The 24,147-nt window shown below is 36.1% G+C and overlaps 1 protein-coding gene and 1 pseudogene across 1 annotated transcript in view; both read right to left on the reverse strand.

The window, feature by feature from the left end:
- The window catches only part of MAGI2 (membrane associated guanylate kinase, WW and PDZ domain containing 2), a 1,334,434-nt gene that overhangs the window by 362,188 nt on the left and 948,099 nt on the right, over positions 1-24,147 (reverse strand). The window lies entirely within an intron of this gene.
- On the reverse strand, positions 607-22,866 carry LOC125931039 (protein Wnt-2b-like; annotated as a pseudogene).

Genomic DNA, 24,147 nt, shown 5'->3' on the forward strand with positions numbered 1-24,147 from the left:
CCTCGGATATAAAATGATCCAGAGAGATGGAAATCATTATTTTAATAGCTGGCAACAGATTCCTTTTCCATGAGAATGTTTATATATAGGAAAATACCTGAATAATTTTGTTTGGTTATAAAAAGTAAGGCCCTGTGAGTTTTATCTTTTTAAAGAAAATCATGAAAAAAGAAGGGAAAACTAAATCGTTCTGCATGAGGAATGAAGAGAAATTTAAGGAAGGGAAAGAAGAAGTGGAAGATAATCGAACCTATGAAAACATACTGATGTCGAAGTAGCCAAAGTAGTTGTAAAAAGTAAAAAAAAAAAAATTTCCAAAGGAAAGGAAAAGTGAGCTTTGACCATGTGCTTTAGTGCAACTTATATCATTCTGAAGACCCCTGACTCTTCTACTTTCCTTCAGTTCAGTTTCTTACAACCCCTGTCAATTCCTTCCCAGGAACCAAACAGGACAGCCGAGTCCTTCTGAATTACTCTCCTAGTCCTTAAATAGAAGCTGTAGCAGCCCAGAGTTGAGGTTTACCCTTCCTTTATGGAAGGTGTGCATGCAAAGATCTTGTGCTTTTGAGGTTTTTTTTTTAATTAATTAATTTATTTTGAGAGACAGTGAGTGAGTGTGGGGAAGGGCCAGAGAGAGAGGGAGAGAGAATCCCAAGCAGGCTTAGTGCTGTCAGTGCAGAGCCCGATGTTGGGCTAGATCCCATGAACCATGAGATCATGACCTGAACCCAAATGAAGAGTTGGATGGCTAACCTACTGAGCCACCCAAGCACCCCAAATTAGGAGGTTTGGAGCAGAGGGGTGAGTGAGATATTTATGTGTTCAAGTGTGGTCCAGCCACTCTGCCTTCATGGGGGCCTCACAAGTATGGATGTCCACAGGGTGTCTGCACTCCTTGTACTGCACCGCATGGCACCAGTGGAATGTGCACTCACACCAAGTGCGGCAGGTGACTTGAGTTGTGTCATACTCTCGGCCACAGACATGATTTCACAACCGTCTGTCCCCTTTAGATGTTTTGCTGCAGACATGGCCTGCATTGTCTAGGGAACCTACAACCTTGCCCAAGACAAGGTAGTCTGGAGAGTTGTCAAAGTAGATATGGTCAGTCTGGGTGCCATGGCAATAGCCTTGGTGGGCTGCTGTAGAGTTGATGCCATCCTGGGTCACTGTCACCCACACAGCCCCATCATAGCACCACTGCAGGTAATCACCTGTGTGGCATCAGCAGGTGCGCAGAGTACAGGAGCCACTTACACCATGGCAATGACACTCAAGCTTCAGAAACCACTGCACAGCTGTGCAACCAAAAAAATTTAAATTTCTTCACACACACACACACACACACACACACACACACATGCATTTGCTCAAACCATCAGTAAATTCTGTTCACCTGGTAATGTGTTATGTGACACATTTCTAAGAAGATCAAGCAAGCAGCATTGAGCTCCACATTTCGGTTGGTCTGGAGAGAACAGCCATAGAAGGTGCAATGTGAGAACAAGAGAATGGTGGGCAGGAACTCAGAGCTAAAACATGATCTTAAGAATATAATTCTCCAGAAACTCACAGAAACCTTGGTTAGGACTCAGACACTGGAATAAGACTAACATTTTTTTTTGAACATTTACTAACTTCCAAGGTTATAAAAAATAAGACAGGGATTCCAGTATTATCTATCAGATGACTTCACTTCCACTTAAAGACTGACAATGGTGTTCTTTCTATCTCCACAGCAGGAAGGGGCTCTATCCAGTTTCAGGTAAGTTTCGAAATAAATTTCCAACATATTAAATTGTAATGTCTTCTTTAATTCTAATTTAAAGAGGATTGGGGTTATTATATTCATCTTTAGTAACAATGTTGGAGAGCATAATAAAATTAAACACTGTCTACTGAATTTAGGCTTTAACTACATATCAGAAAGGAGGAGGAGAAAGAAAGATATAAATCCTCCATGAAGCAGAAGTGTGTGTGTGCGTGAGTATGATGTTTGAGAAAGAGCCAAGAATAGAAATTGGCTATCTACATGCTGTAATCAGATACACGATTCTTCAAAGGAATGTCACATCAAATCAAGCAATCATGATCAAAAATAAATCAGACTGAAACAACAGTGTTGACTCAGTTGACCAACTTACTAAGAGAACACTGAAATGACTTGATGGTGTTACTGCTGATTTCATGTCTGGGTCTGGAGGCTGCTTATTAAAGTTGCACACCTGAACCTGATTTTACTCTTGATATTAACTGTGCCTCACAACATCGCTCTTCCAGAAAATCCCTTCCTAACTATTAGTTTTCTTTCTCCTGTTTGATTATCTGTACCTTTTGTAATATCATGGTGACCAAAATGGCCTTAACATTCTCCTCAGCTTGATTTAACTTTAGACAGTTTTCTTCCTGACTATGGGCCTCTGGCTTCCCATTTCTTAGAGTATTTGCTTTAGAAAGTTGCAGCTGTAAATTCTTTCTCTGCCTCTGAGATGTAAATCTTCCATGACCCAGAAATGTCTTTCTCTAGAACTTGGGAGACATCCCTTCCAAATGTAATCACCAAAAAGATACCACCTCTATTTCCCAGTCTCTGTAGGAGGATAGGACCCTAATTAGATAACTGCCAATTAGCAGGCATAAGTGAATGGCTTAATCATTTTGGCCAAACTTCCCCTTCCCCCAGCCCCACAGTCCTCCAAAGATTTTCCATGAGCCTACCCCAGCATTTAAAAATCTTTTTTTTTTTTTTTCAGGTAAGTTGAGTTCCATCTCCTCCCCTATTGTAATAGTCTTGAATAAAGTTTTCCTTGCCTATTTAACTGTTAACTCTGTCCAGTGCAAATATTTTTTTTGACATTGGACTGGTCCATTTTCTCATCTTCGTAAATTGTTTACCCTCTTGATATCAGGCAATACTTTTCAGTTACTATTAAATCAGTAAAATATTTTTCTTTTAAATATGAGATTTAGAATCAATGTAACTGAAATGGATATTCATGACAGAGGCAGTGAAGGAGACAGACCCTGAAGAGCAAAAATAATCACAGTCTAAGATATGAAAATTTAGATAATTGAATAATACCAAGGAATAATTCAATGAAAAAGTACTCTCCCACTCTTCCCCCTGAAAACACAACACACACACAGACACACACACACACACAGGCACACAAAGAAATATTAAGACATTTTAACCTAATATCACACAAACAAAATGCTCAAGGTTGATTTCTCTGCCAAGTGCAGAAATCTTACTGATATCTGATGTGAAATGCATGAGAATATCTTTAAGCATAACAGCAGGATTTCAACTAGAATGCGAAGTGTTGATATTCTAGGAGGAAGCATAGCTCACATCAATGTAGCTACTAGTTTATGATGGGAGGAAAGCCAGTCTTTACAATGGACAAAACCCAAATACATGTAGAAAGTTTGATTATTGTTCATCAGATAAGTAGTTGTTTAAGAACCAGAATTCTTAAGGATAAACAAACAACCCCCCCCCCCCAAACAATACACAAAAAAGACATCTGAGGAACACATTGGGTTTGCTAGCTTTTCTCCTGTAAGTACAAAAGAATGTAACATTTACATTTTGTTCATAAAGAAATGCCTGACTGCATTTGGTTTGCTCAGTTTTCTGACTTACCATTGTTCTTCTGATGACAAAACCTAACTGTAAAATAGAATGTATTGACCAATATCATCTAGTTTATTTGGAAACAGCAGATTGTCTAAGATTCTCCAGAGAAAATCTTCTGCTCCTTTTTCTTCTGTTAATAAGGGTAATTAGAAACATAATGGTCTGTTGTGACTGGCGGCTTCCTAGTTAGAACTTCTCAGCAGCAGCTGAAAGCTTCTCTACCTGGGTTTCTCTTCCAGCAAAGATAAATACTTCATTATCTACTTACTTCAGTCAGTTTAACTAAATTCAGCTCGAATGATCTCTCATAAAATTGATTATAAAATGTTGTCAAGTCTTTATTGAACTAAAATTAGTTATTTAGCGTGCAGGTCTGATGTTTTAATCAGTTGTTATTAGGGCAGTGAAGAGGAGTGGAGTAAAATGAAAAAAAAAAAAAAAAAGACAAACCCAAATGTATAATCAGATCTTGTGTTTTTACTCACACAATTTCTTAATAAAAGAAAGAACATTCTAGAGACAATTAGGTTGCTGGAGTGGTTTAATTAAATCATTCAGACTGTGCCAACATTCTGTTGGCAATATTTGATGACGAGTAGCCTTAGTTTGAGGTAAATTTAGTCTTTTAATGAGATATGGACTGATCATGCTATTTTTAGGTTGGAATGGCACATGACATCATCATCCACACACGATTGGGAGAAATATTTCATGGTAATAGAACTAAAATTATTGGGAATTCATGTTTAAATAGTCTTCAGGGCATTTCTGTGGTTTAGAGAAACAAGATTTAAACTGATAGATGTTATTTCCCCTATACTCCCAAATAATATGTTCATCATTCTGCTTGATGTCCTATTGCTTAACATGACTTGAGCCATTCCTTTCTGGGGGCATTTTCTTTTTTATTGTCATAGGCAAATGTAAACCAGAGCATTGTGACTAAGAAAAGCAGACTTCTTTTTTCTGTATATTTATCTTATAACTATAAATTCTTACATAGCAATTCCTAAGTCAGCCTTCATCCAGAGTGGTTTTTCATTTTTATTCACTTAAAAAACAACATCCTGTCTAATTCTCAGGAGCCTTTGTATTGTGAAGCCTTAGTGTGCTTTTAATCCCCTCAAGGGATAGTAACAAAATGCTTTAGAAACTACAAGCAACAACAACAACAAGGACAACAACAATAAAATCACTACATTTTAGGATAGATCTGTAGTATGGGGGAAAATAAAAAAGAAAGAATAGATTGATCCCCAAGCACTTGGGAATCCTCAGTATACATCTGCAACCTTGGCATACTCAGAGGTACTGAAGATTGCAGTCTTTCAACTCCTTGCAAACCTAAAGTGAAATGTCTCAGTGTTTTACTTTGCATTTCTTTGATAACAGCTCAGTTAAATATTTTTCACGTTTATTATATTTAAATTCTTTTTTTATTGTTGTTGAATTAACTGCTGTGTCTTTTGCCCATATATTTAAGTGTTGTCTTTTTAGATAGTCTTTCCTCTTATATTATTTTAAAGATTTTATTTTTAAGTAATCTCTACATCCAACGTGGGGCTCCAACTCACAACCCTGAGATCAAGAGTCCTGTGCTCTACCGACTGAGCCAGCAGGCACCCCTAGATAGTCTTTTTTTATGCAACTTCTTCTATGCTTTCTGTTTTAATCTCTTATTTTTATCCTTGTAGATGTCTTGCTTCACTTTTAACTTGAGGAAGATATTGTCCACATACTTACACTTCCTCCTACTTCTTTCAAGGGGTAAAATTTATTACAAAATAAATCAATGACAAAAACAGATAATTTATTTTAGATTTTATAGAATTTAAGATGCAAAACTACTTCCTCATCTATAAAAATGGGAGCAATAATACCTATAGCACAGGACTGGGGTAAGTATAACACATAGTAGGGGGGTAAAAGGGGATAAGTAGTTATAACAGATTTTCTCCATCCCTCCTTTCTAGATAGAAGGTGTAAAAAACTGCTGTTTTCTGCTTCTTCCCTTATCTTGAGTCCTGTTCATCTCTTGTACTGCAAATGTTCCTTTCTTCTCTACCTTTATTCTGACTCCAATCCTCCCATATTTGATAGAAATATTGCCTCTGCTCTCATGACATGTTTTATAATGAAGATTCTATTATATTAATTTTATTACCTACCTGTCTCTACCACTAGTGCACATTCCTTTGAGAAGTCTAGCACAGTGCTTTACATGTAGTTGTGTGGTATGGTGTGTGTGTGTGTGTGTGTGTGTGTGTGTGTAAGACTAGTTTTTTCCTTTATGTGTTCGGAATCTTCAACTAATATCATGCTATACAATGTTTTATTCCCTATCGTGTTACAAAGTTTGCAATTATAGTATATATTTCATGTTGCAAAGCTCACATTTCAGTAGTGGTGGGTGTTATCCTAGACTTTTAATGTGTATAGCTAAGGCCAGATAAATAAATAAAAAATTACAATTGTAAGCCAATCAATTAATCTCACAATTTAAGTAACCAATTATTTAGTAATTATAAATATATATTAGTAACTGCATGAATTATTAATGTTTAAGCAGATAAATAAGTTTACTGTTCAAATACTTATATAAATAGGGGTGCCTGGGTAGCTCAGTTGGTTAAGCATCTGAATTTGGCTCAGGTTATAATCTCATGGTTCTTGAGTTTGAGTCCTGCATTGGGCTCTGTGCTGACAGCATAGAGCCTGGAGCCTGCTTCAGATTCTATGTCTCCTCTCTCTGCCCCTCCCCCACTCTCTCTCTCTTCCTCTCTCTCTCTTTCTCTCTCAAAAATAAATGAACATTAAAAAATTTTCAAATACTTATATATCTATATATACTTATATAAATGTGATATGTGCATACGAATATATTGTGATTTATATATAAATAGATAATAGATGGGAAAATATCATTAAAAGGAAGTTTTAAAAATATCATAGTAGAGTTTAATACATTATATAATTATGTAAGTAATGTATTACTTAATCAAATTTGATGTGACTTTATTATTGTTTAATTTGATTCTTTTGTTATGATATATTTTTCAAAGATCAACTTAACATGTAAACGATTCCTTTCCTCACTTGGTAACTGCAAAGAATTGGGAAGTTTTTGACCACTGAGGTCATGCTGTCCAGAAACAGGATTTTTTCCCTAAAATTTAAAATAATTTCCACAACTTTCTTCAGTTTGAAGAAGTGGAATATAGATGTAAAGGTAGCAGGATAGGCCATCCAAAATACGCCACTTGGTCTGAAGGATTATTGTGAGCTGATGACAATTAAGAAGAGGCAGATACAAGAAAAGCTCTCTGCTCTGTGTCCACCCATTTTCCTGAGGCAAGACATATATTTGTATATGGACTCTCCCCTCTTTACCAGGTACCACACAAGTTAATAACTTCAGACAACTCCGGGCCTTTTATCAGCCCAGAAACCAGAGGATTCTATACAAGAAACCTTGCTAAAACTAGCCCTTATCTACCATTTGTTTCCCCATATATTTGCCTTCCCATAGTTTGCTTAAAATCCTAGAAACTTTTAAGTCTTGTCCTTGGTCTTGTCACTTCTCTGCAAAATTATTGTTCTTTGCTAAAATGGTATATAAATTCAAGTTCTAACCACTCCTTAGAATTCCTCATCAGTGAGTACTCCACATAAATGCAGGATGCACCTATTAATAAACATCTGTTAGTTTCTCTTTTGTTAATCTTTTGCCAGTCTAATTTGCAAGGCCCCAGTCAATAAACCTAGATGGGTAGAGGAAAAAGCATTTTTTTCTTTCAGAGATTCACCTTATAACTTATATAGGCTCGGTTTCACTTTAAGTTAAAAAGTATTACTTATTAATTATACTACTTTCAGTGCCAAAAGTTACAGTAGATAGTTTCTGAGGCAAATAATTCTATTCTGAAAGAAAATTGTTTTCGGTTCTGATAGTTATTTCAATAGGGACAACATCAGTCAATTAAGTATAATCTTTTTTTTAATGTTTATTTATTTTTGAGATGGGGAGAGAAAGAGAGAGAGAGAGAGAGAGAGAGAGAGAGAGAGGGAGAGAGAATGAGCAGGGGAGGGGCGGAGAGAGACAGAGACACAGAATCTGAAGCAGGCTCCAGGCTCTGAGTTGTTAGCACAGAGCCTGACATGGGGCTCAAACCCGTGGACCGTGAGATCATGGCCTGAGCTGAAGTCAGATGCTTAACCAACTGAGCCACCCAGGCGCCCCTCACTTAAATACAATCTTAAAATATATGAAACTGAATACATAGTTCATAAGCCTAAGATGTGGATGGTAGTGTACTATATCTTGATTAGTTTCTCTATGAAATAAAGCTCTTTTTGTTTTATACTGAACTCCTATTCAGAACTTACCCAAGACTATTTCAAAATACACAAAGTAATTCTCATTTAAAACTACAGGAATTTAGCTGCTTTTTCAAATTGTATACTAAATGTGTCAAACACAGTTATGCAATATTAAGGAAGCATAACAATGGTAGAAAATATTTCAACATTACTTGTTAGAGTTTATCTTAAACATAATACTATTTTAGCTTTTTTAAAACAAAATATTCTTGTTTAAAAACAATCATCTTAATATGCTTTTGAAATAATTAAGCATAACACTTCATAAACCCATATTTTTACACATTAAAAAATTCTTAACAATTGTTAATTAGCCTTGCAAATGGACTTTTTTCATTTGCATATTTGACTTCCAAAAGTTTACTTAAAAACAATATGTAGATGATTGTCTATAAAAGATAATAAGACTTATTTTTAAAAAAATGTTTACTTATTTATTTTGAGAGAGAGAGAGAGAGAGAGAGAGAGCATGTAAGCATGAATGGAGGAGGGGCAGAGAGAGAGGGAGAGAGAGAATCCCAAGCAGGCTCCACACTGTCAGCTCAGAGCCTGATATGAGGCTCAACACCATGAACCATGAGATCATGACCTGAGCTGAAATCAAGAGTCAGAAGCATAACTGACTGACCACCCAGTTGCCCCAATAAGCCTTATTTTAAGATAATATCTACACAATGTGCCTGGAAAATACTTGCAATTTTTTGTTAAGTAAAATACTGTAATACACAGAGATATTGGGAATTGGTGAATAATTTCATGACACTGAAATTTAGAATCACCGTTAGTCAGAGGGTCATAGATAAAAAGTATTTGTCTAATTATTAGCTTGCTATATGTAAAACTTTGAAAAATTATGTAAGTTTAAATAATTTTGGTTGATAGCTGGTTATATGAACCTGGAAATAGAGTGTAATAGTATATTAATTAACAAAAAAAAATGAGAGTTTTCATAAATACATTTTAATTCTCATTTATGAACAGAAGAGTTCATGACCCAGCCTCTGGATTTCTCTTACCTCCAGCTCTATTCTAACATAGATGGTAGGAACTTCCTCCAAAGAGAAAACAGGATTTAACTTTAACTTTCGTAACTAGCAGCTAGATATTTTCAATCTTGATTCATAGACAGTTGATATGTAAGTTTGATTTCAAATGTTTATAAACTGTAAATACAAACACAGAACTCACATTTTTCTTTTAAAACATGGGCATATATTAATTCCATATTTTTCTTTCTGGACTAGTAAAATATAATAAAGCAAAACACTTTTTGTTGGAAAAAATATGATTTTAAACTGTCACTGCTGGCTAATACATAGTGATTTATGAGTTTCCCATGAAGAGGAAAGATAGAATGTCATTTTCCTCAGGAAACTTGATATTAACCATTCTTATAGATTTTATGTGTTTGTATTATAACAATTAACATTTCTTTCATTTCCTACATTATATAAACAAAATTTTATACTAAGCTATTATGATATATTCATGCTTTCTTTCTCTCAGAAGAACCATTTTCTCTCATGACACACATTTTGTACTGTTATGAATTTATTGTAGCTATGGTAAGGAGAAAACTACGAGCTCTAACATAAACTTTAAGAGTAAAAGGGTATTCAATGCCCATTTACACATAATACTACATAGCTTCCTACATTCATGACTATGTCATAATATTCATTACCACTAGGTAAAATTATACATGCTACAGGAGTTTTCTAAGTGTTTCCTTATTACGTTGTAAATTATCAGCATAGAGCACAGAAAAAAAGTCCATTAAATCCTCTTCAGAAGATGCAATGATGACTTCTTAAACATTCAGATCTAGCAATATTTTATACATTGCTTTTACAAATATACTTTAAGAAGCAGCCATTAAGGCAAAACAATGGTGCAAATTTATTTGGAAATAAATATTCTATACGCTCATTGCAGGTAGGAATTCTGTGCTCTTGAGAAAAAAGGATCTGGAGAAGACATCTAGCTTTTCACCTCCTTAAGGCCAAATTAGCATCACATGATACTCCACACACTGAGTTCAGTTAAGTAAAGGCATCTGTCAAAGGACAGTGTGCTAGAGTGAAAATAGGGGTTTGGTGGACATTTTTACTTTTATTTATCTGATTTGCCATAGGTACACAAACTTTGAAAAAGATCGAATGGATAGTAAGTCAGCTTTTGTTGAAAGGCATTTATACCTCTTTAAGTCTAAGTGATTTAGAAAATGAGTAGAGTCTTTAAGGGTTTTCTTTTTTTAACTTTTTTAAAAAGTTTATTTATTTTTTAGAGAGATGGAGATAGCATGAGTGGGGGAGGGGCAGAGAGAGAGGGAGAAAGAATCCCAAGCAGGCTCCACATCACCACCACAGAGCCCGAGAACTCATGAAACTGTGAGATCATAACCTGATCTGAAACCAAGAGTCGGACGCCGAACCAACTGAGGCATCCCAAAAGAGTCTTTAAGAGTTTTCTTATATGAACTTTACAATGCTAGAAAATTCCTCTCATGTCTTTGGGTCACAACATGAGGCTGACAGGCTCTATGGGGATGAAGTAGATTTTCCATAAGCTTTCCATAGTAGTTGAGTAGACAGTCAAGTCACTAACAATAAGTAGGTTTGGGTTGGCAAGAAAATTGAGCTATTGCATCTAAACATCCTTTGAAAAAAGATTTGCATACTGACAAAAAATATGGGACAAGTCCACTCCAACTGACTGGACCAGATAGGAAATAAAATGAAGTGCAGCTGTGTGTTTTATTGAGGTGCATTTGTGTTTTTATGTCTAATGACAGCAGTTTGGGAGCCGGTTTTCCTCCAGTATGTCACACATCACTAGTGTGATCAGAGAGGCCCCTGCTGGGAACCTTGCACTTTTGCCAGAAATGAGCTAGGACGCATATTCTTTACGGAAGCAGGGAACCTGATATGACCTGGATAGTCTGACTTTTGTGCTTTAAGTGCTTGGTGCAGACCATTGCAAACATCTCCAGGTGACTCTTTCCTCTGTCCTTACCATCTAATTCCATATACATTTAATCTCCTTTACAGCAATTATACTATACTGTAAGTATCTACTCTGCTTTTTTCTCCTTCACTATATTGGGAGTTGGGGACTGGAATTGAGGGCAAGATCCACAGCTTCTAATTTATCTTTGATACCTAGTGCCTGAGGAAAGGAGAGAGGGAGGAAGGGTGGAAATGATACTGGGTTTACTAATTAAAATCCTATTATATGCTTACTACCTACAGTGCACTGCCTCTCAAGAAGCTTAATCCTGGTCAATTAGAAAGTATAGACTTGTGTCATCCAATTTGGTAGCCATTAGTCACATGTGGCTATTGAGTATCTGAAGTGTAGCTAGTTCAAATTGAGATGTGCTATAAGTAAAATATAATCATGGAATTTTGAGGACACTAATATATATATATATATATATATATATATATATATATATATTAGTGAGGACACTAATATATATATATATATATATATGTATACATATATATATAGTAAAATTATTAAAAAATCTTTATGTTGATTACATGTTGATATAATATTTTAGATGTATTAAGTTAAATCAAATATATTAAAATTGATTTCATGTTTCTTCCTACTTCTTTTTTTTTAATTTTTAAAAAGTTTATTTATTTATTTTGAGAGAGAGAGAGAGAGAGAGAGAGTGCGAGTAGGGTAGGGAGAAAGAGAGAGGAGGGAGAAAATCCCAAGCAGGGCACAGAGCCCAATGCAGGGCTCAAACTTGCGAACCGTGAGATCATGACCTGAGCCAAAATCAAGAGTTGGATGCTTAACTGACTGAGCCACCTGGGCACCCCTCTACTTTTTCTAATGTGGCTACTAAAAAGTTTAAAATTATATATGTAGCTCATGTTGTATTTCTATGGGAAAATACTAGTATAGACCATCTATGGATTTACTTTATAGTTAGAAACTAGGAGGGTAAAGGATGAAGATAAAATATCAACAATAATATTATTGAGTATCTACTAAGACAGGAACTTCTAGGCACACTATATATACATTATCTTATTTAATTCTCATAATTTTTTACCTTTCTTATATTTTTATTTTTTTGAGAGAGAAAATATGTGTGTGCACACACGCGCACAAGTGGGGAGGGGCAGAGGGAAAGGGAAAGAGAGAATCTTAAGCAGCCTCCATACTCAGAGTGGAGCCTGGTGCATGGCTCTGTCTCACAATAGATCAATTGTGAGATCAAGATCTGAGCTGAAATTAAGAGATAGAGCTTAACCGACTGAGCCACCCAGGTGCCCCTTATGTGTTTTATAGTACCTCTCAACGATAATACTTATCATAATGTATTGTCTACAGTTTGTCTACATCTGTCCATATCCTCAACTAGACTACAGGCACCATGAGAACTGAGATCCTGTTGTTTGTTTTTCTTTTTTTTCTTCTTGATGTTATAACCTTAGCATTCAGCATGATTTCTAGTACATAGAATACTCAAAAAATTTCCTTTGAACCAGTAAACAGATACCTGAAAGAATGTGGGAAAAGTTAATCTTGTTTTATAAATGAGGAAGCTAAGGCCCGTAGAAGTTAAGAAACTTGTCTTCACTCACACAGCAGTAATTTAAATCCAAGACCACTGGATTCCAAAGCCTGTACTTTCCCACTGTATTTCAGGAGCATCAGAAAAAGATCAATTAACTCAAAGTAAATTAACTTTGAAGAACTAAGAGGGAGGTCAGTGAAGAAGATAAAACCATCAAGCCTAATCCATTTACTTTTTGGATAAAGACCTTTATTAAACATGAGTGGTTCTCAACCTTTCAGTGCATATGACTTTCTTTTTTCTTTTTTCTTTTTTTTAGGAACAAACACTTTCTTAATGTCATGTTACAAGTTTTATTTTTAATATCTGTTAAGTGAGAAAATATATGCCAGAAAGCTATAATAAAAAGAGTAGCATGTATATGAATAAGACATACAGACTTAGCTACTTATTTCTTAAAAAATTCTTTTGCATGTGCTCCATCATCCTGCTCTGACCCCAGTGTATGGACCATTACTATTGAAAGAACTAAATTTTCTTGTATGTTTTACAAATTTATTATCTCTGTTGCACTGGGATCCTGGAAGGAGAATTACCAGTTAATGGAACATGTATTAAATGCAGAGGGGAAGCTGATGAACTGAGTCCAAGATCCACAAGACAGCAAAAAGAACCGCAAGAGAACTCAGTGGTGCTTCCATTTTGTGTTCACACAGCCTGCTGCTTCCACAATTTAAAAACACAAAATTATTAAAATGTGTGATGTAGATATAAGTGCAATAGGAATTGAAATATAAGAAAGAGTATTTGGAGAAGTCTTTACAGAATAAGTGACATTAAAACTGGACCTTGCTATATTAAAACGAATAGTAAAATTGATACAAAAACAAAATTTAAAATCTGCAATGCAAAGCCACCAGAATAAATGTCTTGGTTCTCCGTGGCAGTGTTTACATTTGTCAACATATCTTTCCCCTCTTGATTAAATGATGGTGGAAGGCAAGGACTAAGTTTCATCATCAGTGTTCCCATAATAGCATTTGTTGTTGTCTTTTTTAATTCCCCAGAGTGTGGATTCTAAGTATGTTTGCTTTAAAAAAATTTAGTCTTATGTATACACTTCCATTTGATTCCTGTCTCTTGTTGGCACATAGATGATGCTCAATAGTCACTTGTTGAATAATTACATAAATAAATCCAGAATAAGTAAAAAAGGCATGGATAGAATGGAAGGATGAATTGCCCTTCTGTGAAGCAGACAGGATGCAAAATCAGGGAAAGAAGAATAGGATTGGAAGGTATCAATGCATGAGGAAAAGTGAATAAACTGAGTAAAAGTGGATAAAGAAAATGGCAGATTCTGTGGGACAGAAGATGACATGGGCTAATGATTAGGAAGTATTTGATCAAATACTCAGTATTATTTGATAATAATACTCAGTATGCAAGGGGAATATAACATATTTGAGTTTTGGTATTTACTGGGGAAGGAAATTACAGATATAAATATAAATAACATTATTGTTAGCATAATTAAAAATGTTAACGATGATTGTCAACAACATGCAGTAAACAGATGCATGATATTGAACAAATAATGCAGAAAAAATGATCTCTCAATAGTATACATTTTTGTTATTAAACAGCATGTTACATAGAAAGCATTTCAGCAGAGATTTTGGCCATTTACTCATTGTGAGAATGGATATGGGGCAGGGCATGAAAAAATAAGCCCTATGTAACAGTACCTTTCCAAAGCTAATCAAAGGAAGGTTGAGTGATACTCTCCAGAACTTAGCTGGAATAGCATATAGCATTGCACATTGCATTATGCATTAAAATGACACTGTATATCATATAAATTGAATTCACTTTAAAAAGACAACCTGGTAAACCTTGGTTCTTGAGCTTTTTTTAATTTTATCTTTGAATTTCCCAGCGTTAAAAAACATGGAATGATCAAATGTAAGGATCATCTTTTCTTGGTACTTGGAATGGTTTTGTGTGCCAACACTAAGACAGTATATATGTTAAAGCTAAAGTTTGAGAGTAGGATAGTAACTAACAATGGCTGATGGACCAACTGTGATTTACTGTAAATCATAGCTCAAAGGAAAAAAAAATAAATGTAAGCATTTTTATAAGTATATATTTTCTGATTAAAGTGCCAACTAATCACTTGGAGGGTGTTTTCTTGTGTTGGGTTTATATGGACCAACAAATAGCCTTAGTCTCAATTAGTATTTTCCTGTGGGGCTTTACTGACATATAAATTAGAACATGGATAAATTTAAATATATTATGGCCATTTAATCGTCCTATAATAGAAATAGATCTTAAGATATGTATGAGGCTTTTATATATAATTATACACATCCAGCAAACCCTGATTCATGGCTTTATGTAAATGAGTGGGGGAAAGGAGCTAATATCCCAGGTAAGACTAGGCACTCTCATGATACACACTGTTATCATTATACTGGGCTGCAAATTATATCATATTTTAAAATTATAATCTAAGTCTTGGTCCTAAGATTGGGATTTTAAAATTATTTTCTATTTTGTAATAAAATCTTAAATTAACTGGGGATAAGTCATCGTCAAGTGTGACTTCAAGGCACTGTGAGAGAACAATACATTTATCACAAGTCTACAAAATTATTGGAACTAAACTAAGTGGTATCTAAGAAGGCCTCTCTTTTATGCATTGATGAAATAAACTTTGTATATTCAGAGAAGGTCCCATTTCAGCATTCCTTGAACAATCTGTCCTTCGAGAAGGGTTATGGGTTAGTTTTCCCCAGGTGCTAGAGTAAGGGCAAAGAAGACCCAACAGTTCCTCCCTGAAGAGCTTCAACAGCCTATGGTCAAGGTGTATGGGCATTAGGGAGACTGTCCAGCAACTGTCTTTAATAAAGTTGACAGGAATGGTCAGGGTGCTTGGGGATCACAGGAGGGAGGGATTCATTTCATGTGGAACACTCTGGAGGCTTCACAGGAGGAAGTAATAGGTGACACTGGAGCTACAGTATCCAGAATGAGTTGGAGTTTGGTTATCACGGAGGAGGGATGGGAATGGGAAGGAAGGGAATTTAAAATAAAGAAAACAGCATGACAAGCATTAGTGGGGTGTGAAATGTTATTCTGGGGAATGACATAGCACTTAATGTGACTGAAGTGGGCTCCCAGAGGAGTAAACAGAAGATGAAACCACAACAGTGGATTAGGGGTGGATGGAAGGTGTTTTGTATGTGGTTGAGAGCTTAGACTTAATCTTACAGGCACCTGGGAACTATCAAAGGTATGCTATCCAAAAAAACAATTCCAAAATATTTGAGAACAGTCTATTTGAGATTGAAAACATTGTTTTCAGGCTTTTACGCCTAAATTGTTTTTGAAGACCTCCTATTTACAGAAATACAACTAATGTGAACTTCAGTTCCATGTTTCTCTTGATTATCACAAATTTCCAATTTCTAAAGCCTAAAATATGAGCATACAAATGTATTTTTTTAAGTTGTTAACCACCATCTCCACTTTCCATTTTCCCTTAGGTTCCAAAAACCTCCTCAATCAATGAGAACATTTTAATATCTCAATAATGTTATTCTGCACATGGAGGGGGGCAGGGTTTAAAGAAAAAATCATGTTATCTAAGCCAGGACACATCTAGTCTGGGGCGAGATTGCCATCAGTTAGCTGTATTATTTTGAAAAAAATCAGTTTTCATCTTTGGGCCTCAATTGTCTTATTCGTGAAATGAGAAAAGACTAGATTGTTTTTTAAGGGTCCTCTCCAAGGTTAGCACTTAAACATTTTAAGATAATAATCTGTGTAAGGACCAATTTACATTTACAAATAACTCTGAACTGATACATAATTTAGGTCAACTGAATCTGACAAAAGATTCAATCCATTAGTGGAAGAAAATTGTGTCTGAAATCATCCAGATTCATTTATAGTTCACAAAGATGCAGACTTGGATTTAGAACATTATTCAATCATAACAGCATTACAGGGACATTAGAGGCTTGGGTGAAATACAGTGGAACAGAGTTCAGTCCAGCTCTGCATATACTGACTTTGAGATGCCACCAGTGGAAATGCCTAATGAGTTGCAAGTGTGATTCTGAAATTCAAAAATAATTTTTCTCTGGGAACATAAATTTGAAAGTCATTGTAGAAGGGGTAGCTGAGGCAGCAGGAGTGGCTGGAAAAGCCCGGGAGGGAATGTGTAGCTTAAAAGAGAGGGCAAGGAGGGGCATCTGGGTGGCTCAGGAGGTTAAAGGTCAGACTTCAGATGAGGTCATGATCCCACCGCTCGTGAGTTTGAGCCCAGTGTCAGGCTCTATGCTGACAGCTCAGAGCCTGGAGCCTGCTTCCGATTCTGTGTCTCCCGTTCTCTCTGCGCCTCTCTTGCTCACGCTCTGTCTCTTTCTCTCAAAAATAAATAAATGTTAAGTAATTATTATTATTTTTTTTAATAAAAGAGAGGGCAAGGGAAGTTGATCAAGCAAAGAAACGTGAGACTATTCAGAGGTAGGAAGAACACCAGGAGAGTATGTCTTTGGGAGTTTTCAAGGAAGGTGTTGGTTGCAGGATCAACATTGTCACATGCGACACACAGGGCAAGGAAGAGAAGAAATCTTTGCATGTTGCAGCTCCAGAAGGCCAATAAAGGTTTGGTGGAATGTGAAGAAAGCAAGAATGCAGAAGGCAGAGGATTTATTTTAACTTTTACTCAGAATCTGCATTGTACATAGACACAGCCAAAATTGTCTGGCTACTATGAAAAGTGAATTTATATAGCACTTTTCAAAGTCGATGGGAACATACTCCAGCCATTATAAACTTTTAGTAAGAAGCTATACAAATAATAGTGAGGTATTGCCCAGAGATGCAAACTGGAGTGTCTTCTGCTTTAGTATTCCATTTCTAGAAGGCAACTGATGTGTGGAAAGATTGATGCCCAAGAGTGAAGCATTAATTTTAGTAAGTTGGAAACCACATGGGCACCTGGGTGACTTGGTCAACTGAGCGTGCGACTCTTGATTTCAATTCAGGTCATGATTCCAGGGTTGTGGGATCGAGCCCCAAGTCAGGCTCTGCCTTGAGCCTGGAGCCTGCTTATGATTCTCTCTCTTTCTCTCTCCCTTTGCTCCTCTCCCCAGCTCTCTCCCTCTCTTTCTCTAAAATTAAAAAAAAAGAAGTTGGAAACCACATAATGCCCATAAATAATGGAATGGTTAAATTGAATATAAAATATGACTCACATTACACAAAGTATTTAGTAGCATGGTGGAAAAGAATAAGATATAATATGTAAATATATATTATTATATTAAAAAAGCAGAATATCAAACAGTATATCCAGAATAATTGTCTAATTTTGTCTAACAAAACACCAGAAAGTTTGCAGATAGAAAGAAGACTGAAAGGAAATACCCCCAAATTTGAGTTTTCTCTGAATAATAATATTGTGGTTGAGTTTAATTTCATTCTTTGTATTTTTTTATTTTCTAAATTTCAAATAAAACATGTATTATTTTTATTAACAGAAAAAACTTCATTAACTTCTAACTTTAAAAGACTAAAGGAGAGAGCAAATGAAATAAAACAAGTTGTTTTTTTTTTCTGAAAACACACACATGCATTTAGCTACTCACATCAGACATATACATGTACTCACAACACACACATATACACACCTTTACCTCTAGCATAGAAATATATTCTACCTGCTATTTATGGAATTGGGGCAGCCCTGCACCCCAGGTTGGCAAGTAAGTGACCTGCATCTGGCTTCAGAACAAAAGGTTAAATAGGTTTAACAAATATTTTGTGCTAATGTTTAAGCATGCTTTTAATAGTACTCCAGTGCAAAATACACAAAGTAGGTAAATATTAGGAGTTGGTAAGATATCTATTCAGAAATTTAAACTGGTAATTATTTTAGACATTTAAATAATGAGGTTTTGTGGCTTCTGTTATCTGAAAAATACATGCCCCAATTTAACCTAAGTGAGGCAGGGATAGAGTTAAGTGATGAAAGATTTCATAAAAAGGTCAAACTTAGGAAATCATAAAACTACATGCAGATCTTTTAAAAACTGTAAAAACTACTTACCAATCTTAAAAATTGGTAATAATATATTTTATTATATACATCCAGGATTGATTTTAAGGCTTCATATAAAGCCTGTGCCTCATATTCTTCTAGTTTTCAGCTAATAATAAACCAGAATAAGATTAAATTATATCTTCACGCTGTTAATTAATTTTGTACTAAGCAGGGGATCTGAAGAGCTATAGAACTGTATAAATTCTCAGTGACCTTCATTCCATCTAAATGTGCTAAGTTGTGCTGCTGGATGAAACACTGAAGTCAGAGACAAGGTATTGGAATAGGGTGCAGTCTTCAAAAATAGGTAGACTGCATTTCAAAAGGTTTATAAAATATTCAAAAATGAGGGGCGCCTGGGTGGCTCAGTTGGTTAAGCATCTGACTTCATTTAGGTCATGATCTCATGACTTGGGGGTTCAAGCCCTGCATTGAGCTCTGTGCTGACAGCTCAGAGTCTGGAGCCTGCTTTGGATTCTGTGTCTCCCTCTCTCTCTGCCCCTCCCCCACTCATACTCTGTCTCTCTCTGTCTCTCAAAAATAAATAAACATTAAAAAAATTTTAAAAATGAAACAAAGACATTATTTACTAGCTCTGAATACAGAATATGTTAAGCAGAGAAGTTTTAAGAACATTCTTTCTATGTGCACTGGATGTAGGTACTAGGTGATAAAACATAATGGCCAAGTTCAAAATAACAAGGCTAGTTCAATGGTAGAAAAATATTATGTAATTTGGCATGAAATATATTTCCTCTGCTCCCATTTTCTGACTCTAAAGTATAAAATGGAAAGAAGTATTTCTGGCAAATGTCTCACGGAGTCCCAAAGCATCTCTGGGTACTATAAAGAAGACATGCTCAGCCCCACAAATAGGAGCAAGTAGATCTGTCAGTGGTGATAGTAATGGTTTACAGGTCTGTAAACATGTAACCAGATGTTCTGTAAGACTTTGAACATGAGCACCAATTACTCTCACAACTATAAAGTGAAGTTTAAATGTTTTTAGCTTTTAAATGTGAATGTTTCATCTTTTGGAGCTGGGATACAGACCAATCCTTTGTATGTTGATGACGTATCAAGGCTCCAAGACAGGTAGAGATTTCCGGGAGGCAGGGCTATTGCTTGGAGTGGGTGGTGGGGGCAACTCTCAGCCCTACGGAGCAGAATAGACAAGAATGGAAGCCTGCAAACTGGGTAAGAGTGAGTATGGATGCCAGCTGCTAGATGCAGCAATGGGACAATGTACAAGGGCAAAGAAATGTCAAGTAACAACATCAAGGCAGTTGTTGACAAGGTATAACATGGTCTGAAATGAAGTGAATATGCTGGAAAAATAAAGATTAGCTGGTGGAATTATTTTTTTAATGTTTAGTTTTGAGAGACAGAGAGCATATGAGCAGGGCAGGGTAAGAGAGAGAGGGAGATAGGATCTGAAGGAGCTCACAATGCAGAGCCCAACACGGGGCTCAAACCCATGAACCTTGAGATCATGACCTGAGCCGAAGTTGGATACCTAACTGACTGAGTCAGCCAGGTGCTCCTAGCTGATGGAATTCTTAAGGAAAGATACAAAAGAATGCAAAAGATTCCCACACACAATAACAATGATGTGGGGGTGAGGAAGGATGGGTAAGTGAAACACTCATGTGGTAAGCCAGGGCTGAGTCCAAGAATGTAGAGGATACCTGCTACAAAAGAAGAACTCTGCATTAAAGATTAATATTAAATATTTATCATTTATGTTACACACATAATTTGAAATAAATATTGTCACTTTTAATTTAATTAAATGTTTTGAACATTATATAAATTATTTATATCAAGTCATTTTACTCTAAGGCTCATTATGGTTAAGAAGAGTGATTTATTCTCTGTAGGTTTCTTAAGTTATATTAGGCATGGTTTAGAAGGGCATATTCTAAATACTTTTTGTCTCCTAAAATAACTTTAGACTAGTAAGGATTAAAAAAGGGCTGTGTGTGTGTGTGTGTGTGTGTGTGTGTATAGCAGTGAATGGTGGTCACTGAAATACCATTCTTATTTTTCTTGCAATAAAGGATAAAACCTTAAGAAAAGAAAGTGAAAAGATCAGGAAATATAAATCCATTCTCTATTATTTTAGGTAAGTAACTAAATATAGCCACTTTGGGGGCAGGACAGTATGAAGATTTTGCTATCCATCATTCCAATTCTCGAGACCAATATACTGAAAGGCTGTTATTTTATTTTGAAGCAAACTAAAACTCCTGAAATGACCCATTCTTGGTCCTGACAAGCCATAAAAATGAACAAATTTCTTAACAAAAACATTCATTGCTTCTGCTCTGAGACATTTACTCATGATTGAAGGAGGGAAGGGATTCACATTCACAGACCTCTCTGAAAGCTTCCTCCTTCCTGCCTTTCCTCCTGTCTCTACCTCCATCTCCACAAGTTTATCATTCCATCCTTCCTTAATGCCACATCTCCCGTCTTTCACTTAGTCACTATAATACTTATAATTCTACAGTATATTTCTGATGTTCATGTTTGTTTCCCATCCTAGACTGTGAGTTTTTAAAAAAAATTTAAGTTTATTTATTTTGAGAGAGAGAGAGAGAGAGAGAGAGAGAGAGAGAGAGAGAGAGACAGCGCACACAAGTGGGGAAAGGGCAGAGAGATGGAGGGACAGAATCCTAAACAGGCTCTACACCATCAGCACAGAGCCTGATGTGAAATCATGACTCGAGCCAACATCAAGAGTTGGATGCTTAACCACTATGCCACCCAGGCACCCCCTAGATTGTAACTTAATTTTTTTTTTTATTTATGCTTATTCATTTTTGAAAGACAGAGAGACAGAGCACAAGCAGGGGTGGGGTGGGTGGTACACAGAATCTGAAGCAGGCTCCAGGCTCCGAGCTGTCAGCACAGAGCCCGACATGCTCGAACTCATAAACCATGAGATCATGACCTGAGCCAAAGTCGGATTCTCAACCAACTGAGCCACCCAGGCACCCCAAGATTGTGACTTTTTAAAGAACAAGACCAAATTTTATTTGTCCATGTTTCCAAATGATAGCAAATACTTTGTACCTAACAGGTGCTTAGTAAGTGCTGAGTCATTTACAAATATTTCGTTTGGCTAACACAATCATCCTGTGGGGGCAGACATTGTGCTTGTTTTATTGATTAGGAAACAAGTTTGAAGAAGTTGGATAAATTGTCTGTAGTTACACAAACTTCAGTGGAAGAGTTTCTATTCAGAGCTTTTACTTTTTATAAACTCTGATATGAACTTTAATTTTCATACTTAAACGCTCAGAAATTAAGATGTGTTTCACCATTTATGGCAAGTTTTAATCACTGTCATCCAGGCAGCTGTTGTCACTTTTGTGTGTTTGAGGACCTTTGAGTTAGGGCCATGGTTGAACACATGATGAGCTCAGGTACTGTTTAAAATGTCTTCCAAAAGAGTATACGATGATTCATCCTGAAACAAAATTTATTGCAAATGCAGAAAGAAATGGCAACAGAAGAGCAAAGCATAAATTGTACACTAGGGAAGCAAATATTCATAATTGGAAGAATGATTGCAACTCCATATTTTTTTGCTAAACAATAACCAAATAATCTATCAAAGGAAGATCTACTTACAAATAGATAAAGCTATCCCAACAGTGAGTAAAACAGAAGGACACTAGAAGGCAGAGAAGATGAAGGTGGGGGTCAGCACACTGATGCTTTCATTAATGAAAAAAGTTGGGGCAGTGGTGAGAGAGAATGATCATTGTTTTTCAACAGAACATTCTATGATGAAGGAAATACTCTATAATCTGTATTGTCCAATATGGTAGCCACTACCATATGCAGGTACTGAGCTTGTGGCATATGGCCAGTGTGACTGAGAAAATGAATTTTAGTTTCATTTAAGTGAATTTAAATATAAATAGTCACATGTTGCTAGTGGCTACCCTACTGAACAGTGAAGAACTGGATGGTGCCATATCAACCAATCTCCCTTGCTAAAAATAAAAACATAGGCCGAAAATAGTGTCACTTCGGCCAACTCCCAAAACTGGAGCTTAATACCTGATCTAGTTACACTTTCAACCTCCCTCAGAAACATAGTCTTAACTTGCAGTCAGGAATTTTCTGATCAGCACCAATGAAGTAATTGGCCACATAGGTCCTCTCCATTTCCCAAAGGAAGATGAGATCATCTACATGATAAGACTCCCTGATCTTCTCCCTATGGGAAAGTTACTTTGCTTGGGTCCTTTTCTTTTGTAATAACTTTCTCATCCCACGCTGCTCCTTCCTATAAACACCTTCCATTTTGTACAAGTCCTTGGAGCTGCCTTCTACTTGCTAGATGCTGCCCCATTAATGAACTTTTTAATAAAGTCAATTAGATCTTCAAATTTATTCAGTTGAATTTTGTTTTTTAACACCCTCTTTAGGAAAGTTGGCTCTCTAGGGAAGTTAAATTTGATGGTACAGTGAGTTTCAGTGTTCTCATCTGGAAAGTGAAAATATAATCTTGTTTCAAAATGTTTTGCGGGGGTTTAATGTGATGCTATAACGGACTGTATTTAGCATAAATCCTGGCCCATGGTAAATGAGAAGAAATGAAGGTAGTAGTAATAGGGATAGTTGGACTAGTAGTAGTTATGGTAATGATATCATTTTATCTTTGCTGACAAATAGCAAGTAAGTTTTGAACATTGCAATTAGCAGGAGGTCAGAAAGGAATACCTTCTCTGTTTCTCCCCAAAATAAGGTTAGTTGCCTAGCAATTAGAAAATTCATTACAGAAAGTAGTTAGGCGATGCATAATCTCAATAAATATTGGCCAGCCTGAAATTTCTAGAACGTGAATTAGTGCACAAGCAATGCTTCTGGATATGTATCTGCATTTTGGAAATCCAAGTTCTAGTGTCTTGAGCCCACCTCTAATTTTTGAAGTGACACCAGGTCATTCCTAGCATTTATGAGAATTTTAAAAAGAATAAAGTCTTTTTATTAATCCAAAAAGGAATATTGTATTTGCTAAGGAGAACCCTAGATAAATGGCAATAAGAAGCACATCCTTGGTGAGCCCATACTAAGGACTAGGTTGCTTTTAGAACTGGTGGGTAAGCATTCTGGGAATCTTTTGGTCTATGTTCTTTAGTTAGTTGCTATAGGTGTGTGTGTGTGTGTGTGTGTGTGTGTGTGTAAGGAGACACAAGACTAACAGGGATAATGATGATTGGAATGATGGTAACATCTTGGCACCTATTCCCACCCAAATACTTGATCTGGTTTAAAGCCACTAAAGGCAGGAAGGTTAAGAAGAGAAGCTGAAAGAGCTGATTTTAGGAATGATGTCATTCTCTGGGATTGAGTCTGGGATTGAGCAATGCTGCTTTTCAAAGAAGGTCTAGGAGATCTAACCATTTTTTCAATCCTTACAGAGAATCCAATTATACTTTAACG

Source organism: Panthera uncia, chromosome A2, assembly GCF_023721935.1.
Source record: "Panthera uncia isolate 11264 chromosome A2, Puncia_PCG_1.0, whole genome shotgun sequence".
In the NCBI taxonomy this organism is placed as follows: domain Eukaryota; kingdom Metazoa; phylum Chordata; class Mammalia; order Carnivora; family Felidae; genus Panthera; species Panthera uncia.